The sequence below is a fragment of the Eurosta solidaginis genome, chromosome 4, assembly GCF_040869045.1.
Source record: "Eurosta solidaginis isolate ZX-2024a chromosome 4, ASM4086904v1, whole genome shotgun sequence".
Taxonomy (NCBI): domain Eukaryota; kingdom Metazoa; phylum Arthropoda; class Insecta; order Diptera; family Tephritidae; genus Eurosta; species Eurosta solidaginis.
The window spans coordinates 93,770,520-93,783,210 of NC_090322.1; the positions used below are offsets into that span (position 1 = coordinate 93,770,520).

General features: G+C 35.1%; 1 protein-coding gene and 1 long non-coding RNA gene across 2 annotated transcripts in view; both read right to left on the reverse strand.

Moving 5' to 3' along the window:
* Positions 1–12,691, reverse strand: part of Rbcn-3A (Rabconnectin-3A) — a 2,573,828-nt gene that overhangs the window by 2,479,186 nt on the left and 81,951 nt on the right. The gene's annotated exons all lie outside the window — the stretch shown is intronic.
* LOC137250762 (uncharacterized) lies at positions 12,013–12,431 on the reverse strand. Its single transcript, XR_010953061.1, has 3 exons — positions 12,400–12,431; positions 12,192–12,335; positions 12,013–12,128 (listed from the first exon to the last, which is right to left on the reverse strand). It is a non-coding gene; the product is annotated as an uncharacterized lncRNA (long non-coding RNA).

Consider the following 12,691-nt stretch of genomic DNA (forward strand, 5'->3'; position numbering starts at 1 on the left):
TTGAAGTGTTGGAATTGCGAAGTGTTAGGCCATAGGTATCATGTCCGGTTAGCCGAGTACAACCAGCGTCGCGCTGAAATTTTCTCAGCGCCACCAAAAATTGTTTCTCGTTCGGCACAACGAATGAAGAATTTCTGGGCTAAAAATAAGCGTTTACGAAAGTTTACCATCTCAGCCATTGTTTACAAAATCTCGGATATTAGGCCTTATATACGAATTAACATTAAAGGTGAAAATGTGTTAGCATTATTAGATAGCGGTGCGAATAAAAGCGTGATAGGTGGTCAGTTGGCCAAAACCATTTTAGAGCAGAATTCTACTTCCCCAGCCTTTAGTGGCTATGTGAAAACAGCTGATGGCCAGCGACAACAAATAAATGGTATAATAACTGTAGCCGTTAACTATAATGGTCAAATTAAGCACATAGAATTTTTGATAGTCCCATCAATAACTGAATCAGCCATTTGCGGTATGGATTTTTGGAATGAGTTCGATATAAAAGTAAAGATTTAGACCCAAGGCGGTCACATAAATACATTAGAAACTAATTCCGAGGGAGCGGCGTCTCTGAATACCCAGCAACAAAGGCAACTACATATTATAATAGAATCATTTTCTAACTTCGAGAGAGAGGGACTGGGATTAACCAAGTTAGTGGAGCATGTCATAGATACAGGAGATGCAAAACCCATAAAGCAGAGATTTTATCCGATATCGCCAGCTGTAGAGGAAAGGCTATGCCAGGAAGATAGAATGTTGGAACTAGGAGTGATAGAAGAAGCCCCAAGTTCGGCGTGGTCTTCACCAGGAGTGTTAATTGTCAAACCTGGAAAGGTTCGGTTCTGCTTAGATTCGCGCAAATTAAACGAGGTAACGTTAAAGGATGCGTATCCCATTCCCATTATTGAGGGATTGCTAAGTAGGCTTCCTCCCGTGCATTATATTTCCAAGATCGACTTGAAAGATGCTTTCTGGCAAATTGGTCTTGAAAAGCGATCACGGGAAAAGACTGCCTTTACCGTTCCTAACAGGCCACTGTACCAATTCAAAAGGATGCCTTTTGGATTGTGCAACGCGCCACAAACTATGTGTAGACTTATGGATAAAGTGATACCATATAACTTGAAAAATCACGTTTTCGTATATTTGGATGATTCATTAGTAGTGTCGTCTTCATTTAATGAACATTTGGTTCACTTGTCCGAAGTCTCCGCATTATTGCGAAAGGCTGGCTTGACTATTAATATTCGAAAGAGTAAATTTTGTCTAAGCCAAGTCAACTATTTAGGTTTTGTAGTGGGGAACGGATCTCTCCAGGTAGACAAAGAAAAGATTTCCGCAATCCAGAATTACCCTATTCCGAAGACTGTACGTCAACTTCGGAGATTCCTTGGCATGACCGGATGGTATAGAAGATTTATTGATGATTATGCTTCGACGACTTTTCATTTAACCGAGTAACTCTCCAAGAAAAAACAGTTTGTGTGGAATTCAGAGGCCCAGCAGGCTTTCGAGGACCTCAAAGAAAAATTGACTTCAGCACCCATATTAATACACCCCAACTATAACAAACCTTTTATTTTACAATGTGATGATAGTCAAGTAGGAGTAGGAGCATGTTTGATGCAGGAAAATGAGAACGGTCAAGAACGACCGATAGCATACATGTCACAGAAGCTGAACAAAGCGCAGCGGAATTATTCAGTAACAGAGCTTGAGTGTCTAGCCGTTGTTCTTGCAATAAAAAAGTTTAGGATGTATATTGAAGGGATGGAATTCAAGGTTGTGACCGATCATGCTAGTTTACGTTGGCTCATGCAACAAAAGGATCTGAGCGGGAGACTAGCGAGGTGGACCATAAAACTGCAAGGCCTCAACTTTTCAATTGAGCACAAAAAGGGTAGTGCGAACGTAATCGCGGATGTCCTGTCTCGAATGTATGAGGACGTGCCAGAATCCGAAATTAATGTTATAGAACTTCCAGTCCTACCGGAAATTGATTTAGGCTCCGATGCATTTAACTCGCCTGAATATGAGGAATTAAAACTTCGGTTTCAGTCCTCAAATTTGCCGGACTTCCAAGTCATTGATGGGTACATTTATCATCGTACCGAATTCGCAACTGGTAACAGCGATACTGATGACAATGTATGGAAATTATATGTGCCTACAGAATTACGTCACAATTTGATTTCTGCTGCCCACGAGCAACCATCAGCAGCGCATGTCGGGATAGCAAAAACGGTAGAACGTATTAGACGTCGGTTCTATTGGCCCGGCATGGTCATACAGATACGCGAATATGTACTGAACTGCGAGAGCTGTCAAACGTCGAAAACACCATCAAAGCCACTACGACCACCAATGGGACAGCAAATCGTTTCAGAATTTTATATATGGACTTGATAGGACCATTTCCGCGTTCCAAAAAGGGTACCATTGGCTTGCTAATTGTACTGGATCATCTCACGAAGTTCGTATTTTTGAAGCCAGTAAATAAGTTTACATCGAAATTAATAATAGAATATTTGAAAGAAAATATTTTTGATTGCTTTGGTATTCCCGAAAGTGTCGTAACCGACAATGGTAGCCAGTTCAAAAGCAAAGAGTTTGAGCATTTTTGCAAAAATATGGTGTCTCCCACATCACAACAGCTGTTTATTCCCCTCAGTCTAATGCCTCTGAGCGAGTTAAAAGATCCATCAACGAAGCCCTAAGAAGATATATACGAAAAGATCAGCGAGTTTGGGATGCATTTACCAGCAGCATTAATTGTGCGCTCCGAAAAAACTTGCACCAATCTTTAGGTTATACGCCGTATTTCGCAGTGTTTGGACAGCACGTGATTGCACACGCCGCTGATTATAAGCTTCTGCGGAATCTGAATCTACTTAGTGACAATACGGTAAAACTGGAGCGTAGCGACAATTTTCAGTTAATACGGGAAGTAATAAAGAAAAATCTGGAAAGCTCACCTCCGAAACGCCAACTCGTATAATCTACGCAGTCGGATTAGAAGTTTTCGAGTGGGTCAAATAGTAACGCGTCGAAACTTTGCACAGAGCAATCTAGCCAAAAACTTTAATGCTAAGCTAGCACCTACTGGAGTAAAAGCGAGGGTCAAATCCGTGAAGGGAAATTGCTATTACCTTTTGGAAGACCTAGATGGCAAAGTCGTAGGAACATATCATGCAAAAGATTTGTGGTAAATTAGTCACAGTTATGATATCATTTTTTTTTACTCTCCCTGGTATGGTAATTTTATACTCAAAGATTATGATGTTTGTGCCTTCAGACCGTTTCCTCTCTCTGGATCAATATCAGCAGGAGCAAACGATCTGTGTTGTGAGGTTCGACGGATATCCGCCAGACATAAACATTCCATTTCCGGTAGCCATAGGAAATGCTTCTCGTATATTAGTAAGAGGTATAGCAAACCTGTATGATGTTAACAGGGCAAGCCCAAATAGATGGTTTAACAGCATATGAGCAGATTCGAAGTTCAAGTTAATGTTACATTAATGAGTTCAAACATAAGGTCTAATAACAGAAGTGAGAACAGATGGTAACAGGTATCATAACAGCAGGGCTTACACTGTGGGAGTATTGTAGAAAGATGTTGCAGAAATTGTGTGAGAGATTGCTTATTAAAAAAAAAAAAAAAAAAATAACCGCGGGAAGTATGGGAGAAAAATATAAATTCTATATGTTTGAAGAGACTGAAAATATAAAAACTACACAAAGGAAAATAGTTCGAAAACAGCCGATTAACGGGGAAAAATAGCTCGTAAACATTTTTTTGAATAGAAAATAGTTCGCAAACAATTTTTTTGAAAAGCAAGTGGCTTAATTGCGGCGGTTACTGAGCTTGGAAACGGAAAGCAAAAAGTTGGACAAGTCAGTTGCTGAAGGTGTTGAAACATGACCGGTGGTTGTCCGGGAAAAATAAAAATTTTTATATAAATTTAAAATCGAGGGATAAGTCGTAAATCCCGTTCGTGTACCGCGTGAAACAAAAAAAAGGAAGATGTTTAATTAAAAGAAAAAGAAAAAAAAAAAAGTTTATAACATTTAAACAAAAAAACAAAAAAAACAAAAACCTAGTGAAACTTTGAAAACTTACAAAACAACCAAAAAAATAAAAGAAAAAAAATTTTAGATGAAATGTGTTTAAAATTTATCAAAATCGGAGAAAAAAAATTTAAATAAAATGATCAAGTGAACCGAAATTTATACATATAAAAATTTTTAGAGAAATAAAAACAAAATTTTAATTGGTGGAAGAAAAAAAAAAAAATCGAAAAATAAAATTAATTAGTTGGAAGTCTGAATGTTAACAAAACCAAAAACAGAAACATCTACAGAAGTGAACCGAAAATTTTATTATTTGGAAGTTTAGAAAAGGCAAATTTGTTGAGAAAAAAAAAACATTTAAGTTTGAACCGAAGAAACATCTACCCGAGGGAGCCGAAAAGTTTTAAAAGGAAGAAAAATTTTGTGAAGAAAAAAAATCAAATAATGTGAAAATTTTAATACAAAATTCAGAATTTAAATAAAATGAAAGCCCCCTTTTAACAAAAATTTCGATTTGTAAAGTTGAGCAGTGCGAGAGGCGTAACTAAGCCATTATCAATGTTTAGTTTTGAATTGAGAAATATTTTAAATACAGGAAAACAATTTTTTTGCGAACTTTGTACAAAAAAAAACAAAAAAAAAAATAATAACCACAGCATTTCATTTGCGTTTATAATTAATGTAAAACAAGCGAATTCTATGAGAGCAAGAAATGAGGCAGAATGAAGTTGGAATCCGAAATAACGGCAGGAGTTCTGGTCCAGGTTCTGGAGGCGCAGCGGCTAGTATAGTTTGTTTGTAGTTTGTAGTCTTGAAAAAAAAGAAGAAAAATTTTTATTTTTAAGATATGAAAATTTATTGTGTAACGATTAAGGTAGTCGCAGTGGGTGAGAGAGCGAATTGATAAGCCCCTGAAGAATATTCCAATAGAAAAGAAAAGGGGTAATGTTAGGAAAAGGTGCTAAATAAAAAAAGAGGTGATTGTGTTTTCTTCCTAAAGATATTCCAGCAACAACCATCAACACTCCATCAACTGGCCAGCGGAAGGAGGATGATTCGGTAAGTGCCCCATCTTTTATACTCATTTATACATATTATATATACAGACCTGTTATTGGTATTGATTCACATGGTTTGAATTAGATTATTTATTAATTGAGTAAGAGCGATGAAATTAGGTAATCCAATTATCTGTTTTCATTGTTGAGTCGTTCTATAATTGTTTAATTTTTGCATTTTTTTTTTTGTGTGCGATGAATGTTGGACTCATAGTTTTCTTTTCATTAAAAATGATTACCTCAATAAAAAGAAAAAGTAAGTCATCATTGAAAAGAAAAATATATATTAACCGGTCTGTATATTTGTTTTAAATATCTATGCAGCAATTCATGTTTTTATTTGCACCACTTTGGAGGGGGTTACCTCGTCACAAAATTCCACAAGAAATTTGACGATAAAAATAGTACAAAACAAAAATGTATTAATATCAAAGATTTTATTTTTGAACATTAATAACCTTTAGAGTAGGCTTTGAATTTCTTTTATTAGTTTCTTTTTGTGCTGCTCTGTTAATTGGGCCATGTAACATCGTTAAAAATCAGATTATGTTGCAAGAAGGCTATGTTACAGCGTTCACATAATTTCGATTTTCTGCGAAAGATTTTTTTTCTGCTTTCCTTCTCTTAACTTGAAAGAGAATTTCATTTTTATAAATATGTTTTCTAACTGCTCATACTCAGCTGCTCATTAATTTCAATTTTCCTTCGTTCATACTCCATGCACCAACTCAATTAATTCTAAGTGTTGTGAGCATATGAGAGCGCAACATCAAGAGTTAACATACTGCGTATTAAGTGCAAGCGGTGCTTCTCGCTCACTCACAAACTGAGAGCGATGTATAAATATGTTTGAAACTATGTTAAAGATGAATTTACAGAGATCTCTATATGAATTATGTTGAGTGCGAGAGAAATAGTATTGAGAAACAACATTGTATTTTTTGAATTAGTAGTAAAGTAACAAGAGAATTTATATACTGAGCGACTTTTGTTTAAATTGTATGTAGTGGGGAAATCTCAACTTAACATGTTTGACTAGTGATAAGAGATGAGAAGAATTTTTGGAGAATATAAAGAAGTCATGGAAACCAGAGAAATGTTTTCTTCTGCTCAAGAGAATTAATTTAAATATATGCTTTTGTCAATTTGTGAACTTATTTTTTTTTGGATTGAGAGACTTCGAAATAAAAATGCAGTATTGAGAATTCGATTTCGATCAACATGTTGAAATGTAAGCTAACATATATGATGTAAGGAACAGCTTAGGTAGGTTAACATATATGTACATAAATACATATAGCACAAAGTAATAACTAAATACGAAAATAAAAATGCAAGTCTATCGTAGTAGTAGATATAGAAACGACGAAATGTATGATTGAAGAAAGTTTGATTAAAATTTAAGAATTTGTAAAAGGAGAAAAATGAAGGTTTAACTTTTATTGGACATTTGTGGTAGGGGCAACGGTGAGTATGTGTGGGCTAAGAGAACAAATTTTACCATTCTTTTAGCAGGTTGTGTGGGTGAAGAAGGGAGGGCAACGACAGCTTAGCCTTCCACCTCTGCTGGAAGAACCCCAAAAGATGCAACGCGTGGCAGGTAGTTGTGTAATAGATAACGCTTTTCTTCTTTATTTCCGTAGCAAATTTGATCCTTTTGGGTATTGTTTGATTTGGATGAGCCTAACCCTTCGGCGGCCTCAAAATTCGATTTTTTTTTTTTAATCTCTGTTTGATTTTGTTTTTATGAGAAACCGAGATAAAAGACAGTGTAGGAGCAAGATCCCCCCATATACGCCGTAGACTAGCCGGCTGTAGCAAACAGAGTAACCGCTCCTTAAACCCTATACCCACTCGGAGAGCTATTGCATAGCAGACCTGAGGTTCCATAATTCAGTGCCAAGCAAGCTGGACAATTGTCTAAGTGAAGAAGTCTGTGGCTGGAATGACAAACGTTAATGAGGCCAGCTTCTTTGCATAGATGGTGCACTGTGAGGGAGCCAACGGAGGCATGGTGCGATTGGTTCATTACAACCGTGACCGGACAGCTTGCCAAACCGGATGCAGAATGAAGAACCAGGCCACCTACAAAAGGCCACTAATTGGGCATGCGGAAAAATTTTAATTTTTATTAAAACAAAAAACTGCAAAATATAAAATACAAACTACAAAAAATTTAAAACAAAAATCTACAAAAAATATACATATAACGGCACAGAAATCTACAAAATTCTCTACAAATTTTCACACTACAAAAAGAATTCAACATATAACATCGAAAAACGGTACCACGCCATAACGGTATGTAAAAGCCCACGCCAGCTCCATTGAACATCAGCAGCAGAAGCACAGTCAGCTCCAATGAACATCAGTAGCAGAAGCACAGCCAGCTCCAATGAACATCAGCAGCAGCAGCACAGTCAGCTCCAATGAACATCAGTAGCAGAAGCACAGCCAGCTCCAATGAACATCAGCAGCAGCAGCACAGCCAGCTCCAATGAGCATTAGCAGCAGCAGCGATAAATACCGGTCATCAATCAGTCAGATGTAGTGGCAAAAAAAAATAAAGATATACGTATGTATGTATTTAATAAATTACTTTTGCATAGGGATTCTAATACATATATGTACACTTAACTCTACAATTTTTTTTGATTAAACGAGGTGCGTCCGCATAACACATTACACATAAAATAAAACATTAACATTTTTTTTTTTTTGAATTTTGGAATTTTTTTGCATCAATTAAAATTATCCACTAAAATTTATAAAAAAAAAATATAAAATAAAATTACCGATACAATGTGAAAAGTGAAATTGGTGATACATATACATTTTCTTTATAAAACATACAAAATACAACGTAATATACAGTCCATATTTGGAAACAATAAATTTTTATAGAATGTGTGTGGAAAGGACAGGAAAGTAAAGGAAATACAAGGAAAAGAAAGAAAAGGAAAGGAAAGGAAAGGAAAAGAATGGAAAGGAAAGGAAAAGAAAGGAAAGTAAGGAAAGGAAAGAAAAGAAAAAGAAAGGAAAGGAAAGAAGAGGAAAGCAAAGGAAAGAAAACAAAGAAAATGAAAATAAAAGAATAGAATGGAAAAGAAAGGAAAGAAAAGAAATAGAAGGAAAAGAGAGGAAATGAAAAGAGAGCGAAGGACAGGAAAGCAAAGGATATTTGGACTTAATGCAAATACAATAATTAAAATCACAAATTTTAACATATTAATTAAGAAATATTTTACTTACCTTCTGTAAACAAAATTATGACAGTTTTTTTTTAATAAAATTTTACTAATAAGATTTATAGATTATGTAAATCCACGTTTTATTTTATGTACTATTTACAGAGAGATAAAAAAGGTTTTCGCTTTGGCACACGTATCGGTAAACTAATTAAATAAGTTAATCTAAAGTGACAGAGCGCCAAAACCCCCTTTTAACAGTATTAAGTTGTGAAAAAATAGCAACAAAAATACAGTAATTTTTCGAATATCCAGAAAACATACAAAACCAAAAACAAAGACTACATTCGTACGCCGTTATTCTCTTGGAAATGATTTCGCTTCACTCATTCTCAATATAGAGTATACAAAAACAATACTAACCCTTACTTTGAGTATTTTTACAAACAATAAATTAGCATTCCTACTTTGTTTTGTTTTTATAAACACTTGATGCACGATGAGCTATATATTTTTGTTTCAAATTTATTGTTGTTTAATTTTTCCCTACAAAGCAACTCTTGGGCCATGCTCACGATTCAGCATAGTACACAAAAAGCAAGTACACACACACAGCGTGTCTATAGTATGAATAAGTGCATGTGTAGTTGTGTGACTTTTATGTTAAACTTTTTATATTAAAATGAGTTTACAATTTTTTTTATTTATGGATAACACTGCACCTCAAAATTTCCTATCAATACATATAAAATTTGTATACCTTAGAATTATAGTTTAGCAGAAAACGGTTCCACATTTTTTCATCTTGTCTATTTATATATAAGATATATTTTTGATGAAAACGGTGCGTCCGTAAAAATACTAAAATTAATGCTTTTTTGTGCAACGGTGCGGCCGGCACGTAAAATGTGATGTTTTTTTTTGTGCAACGGGACGGCCGTCACGTTAAACAATTGTAACGAATATTATATTGCAATAAATATGTATATTCCGGTTAACATCAATATCCTCTTACGCCATTTGGAAAACTAGATCAGTAGTGGAATTCACTAACTTATAACGATGCGATTTTTCGAGATTTTAATTAACGATTTTGTCGCTTGCCTTATCGATTGTACTATTCACTAACTTAGTTTTAACGACTCGCAATAAATGACATTTAAAATAGTAGAAAGGTAGGAGCACAGCTTAACGAAACCTAAAAAATGCGAAAAGTACAAAAGGAATTCCAAAAATAAACAAATTCCGTACACTAACTGCTTTTAAAAGTTATTATTGTGCGGAATTAATTTCATATTTCTCGACATAACAAATTTCTCATATTAAAATAGAATGGCGTCATCAATTAATACCAATCAAAGGAGAAGCCGTACCACAGCCGAGCAGTTAAGTCGAATGGTGGACTTTTTAATGGAAACTCTGGGATCAGCGGGTTCCAGATTTCTAAAGCGGCATGGAAAAGCCGAATGTGATAAAAAATGGGCTGAAATGGCGACAATGCTGAATAGCCTCGGTGGTGCTGTAAAAACTCTTGAGCAGTGGCGTACGTAAGCGACCATTATTATTTTCTTGTACTTCAAAGGTATATCTAAACCAATTTTGTTTTAAAAAAGGTATCGAGAAATCTAAAAAGCCGTACAAGTCTAAAAGTTCGTGACAGGAATAGGAAGCAGGCAATGACAGGTAACAATCCTATATATGAACAGCGGCCCACTGAACTTGAGAGGCGTGTAATTGCCCTTACTGGCAAGGATTACCAGCAAGGTGATGATGCCTGCGATGAAAACGTGCCACAGATGGAGGTAATGAACAAATCATTTATTATTTAATAATAGCTTGAAAGATAACAATTGTTTTTTTTTTTAGCAACTGCAACTACGTAAGGAAAATGAGGATATAAACTCGATGTCACCTGACGAATTGCCATCGGTTTTGCATGATGAACTGCAATTGGTTTCGCATTATGACCTGCCATTTGGAATTCATGAAGCAAGCGCAAATATGCGGTCATGTACCCCAAATGCTCAAGAAGAACGCCGATTACTCCAGCAACGAGAACGACTCGAAGTGGTGCAAACCGGAGGCGCGTAGGAAGTGCCAGCGAGATCCAAAAAACGTTTCTAGAAGTTGCTCAAACTCAGGCATCAGCCCTAAAAGTAATTTGTTTAATTTTGCATCTAAACATTATACATATATATTTTTTATATTATTGTAACAATTTTCTTTTCAACCAGATGTTAGCTGAGTCAAGTGTTGCCGCCGTAGAATCATCCAGCAAACAAGCCGATGTTTTAAAAGTATTATTATTATTATATACATATTTAGGCTTGATACCGTTTTCACACAGAATTCTCTTTTTAACAGCTGCTAGCAGACTCTAGTGTAGCTAGTGTACAGGCGACGAAGTTGATGGCGGAGAGTATGGCCAAAATGGGTAATGGCTTAAAGGCATGTGCGGACACTTTTAATAATTTAACTAATGCAATATATCGACTTTAAAAATTATAGCCTTTGAAGATATTTTTTTTTTTTATTTTGAATACAAAGTTCCTATATTTATATGTTAGATGCAAGTTTACTTCAAAAAATGATTTAGCTTTTGATAGGTATATTTATGACAGCGGTAGGTTTATAAGTAAACATGAAGTGGCCTTTTTTAAGGTCATTGTGTACGTTTTCTGAAAGTTTAATGTAATACCCCGACATTTATGTAATACTCCTATATTGCTGCTACATTTTCTATTAGCATTACATAACATATATGTATCACGACATACAGTTTTGCAATTAATTAGATTTTTGGTTTCGTGCAAACCTGCGTTTATTTATATCAGTCATAAAAACATACGTATTTAATATGGGTTTTCTCATTCAAATTTTGTTTATAATTTGATTTCGTCTTTGCGCTTAAGTGACACTTAATTTTTTAAAATAATTTCCAAAAGAAATCGATCTATGTAAACGAATGAATGAATTTTTTACATTCAAATAAATGTATTATGTATAAAATTGAGCTGTGTTAAAACCTCATAAGTATTTATTTTAATTTTAATGAACACGAAGTTCGTTTCGTTTCTATTGAAATGATATTGTTAAGTTTGACGATACCGAACCGAAGTTTTCACTACCAAAGTAGCGATTTTTTAGAATAATTTCCAAAAGAAATCGATCTATGTAAACGAGTGAATGAATTTTTTACATTCAAATAAATGTATTATGTATAAAATTGAGCTGCGTTAAAACATCATAAGTATTTATTTTAATTTTAAAGGACACGAAGTTTGTTTCGTTTCTATTGAAATGATATTGTTAAGTTTGACTGTTCGGTATGATGGAAGTTTTCGCTACCAAAGTAGACCAAACATAAAATAAAATGACAAAATGTTTGCTTCACATTCCTGTAGATTTTTTTATTTATAAGTTTATTAAGTCTTTACTTAAGTATAGTAATTAGCAATAAGTCGGTCTTAAACACGTTTCGCTATTGAAGAGGGTGCGCCTTGATTAACATTGCTATCACTTGGGCTTTGATCTAAGTATTCAGTGTCAGGCTCGTGTATTGGTTCACTTAATCGGATATTATGCAACACTGCGCATGCGTTAACTATTCTACCAGTAAATCTTGGATGATACAAAAGAGTCCTTTGCTGTGATAGGCATCGCCATGTTCCTTTGAGAACACCAAAAAGTCCCTCGACTGGGTTTCGAGCTTTACACAATGCCTCATTGTACCGAAATTTTGGGCTCCCCTCTGGTAGGTTAGGTAAAGGAGTCATCAGCCAGGGTTCTAAAAGGTATCCAGAGTCACCTGCAAGTAATTTTGTGTGTGATTTTATTTTCTGGGAAATTTCAATGCATTAAACACACCTACCTATCAAAAACATGTTGCGGCTACCATTTTCAAAATTTCTCTGCATCACTCTCCGTACTGCAGAGGAGCTCCAGATAAATGCATCGTGCCTTGCTCCTGGGAATTTAGCATTGACATTCAATATCTTAAGTTGGGGTCACAAAACTGTATATAAAAATATATTATAATCAAAAAAGTACATTACATTTCTATGAATTATTGCTTTTACCATTTGTACATTTATTGAATGGTATCCATGGTGATTCACATATGCCTCTTCATGTTTTTTCGGGCTCATGATCGACACATAAGTGCAATCAATAGCCCCAATAGTACCTCCCACAAATGGTGCAGCTTGCCGCTCTATTTGTGTCATTGGAAACTTTACTTTATCGAAAAACAAAGAATGGTTGATAGCATTTGTTACGCGATGCATACAGTGGCTTACAGACGACTGGCTCATTGATATGCCCCAAGCGTAAAGCAGTTAGAACCTGACATTTTTATAATAGTGTTCAATT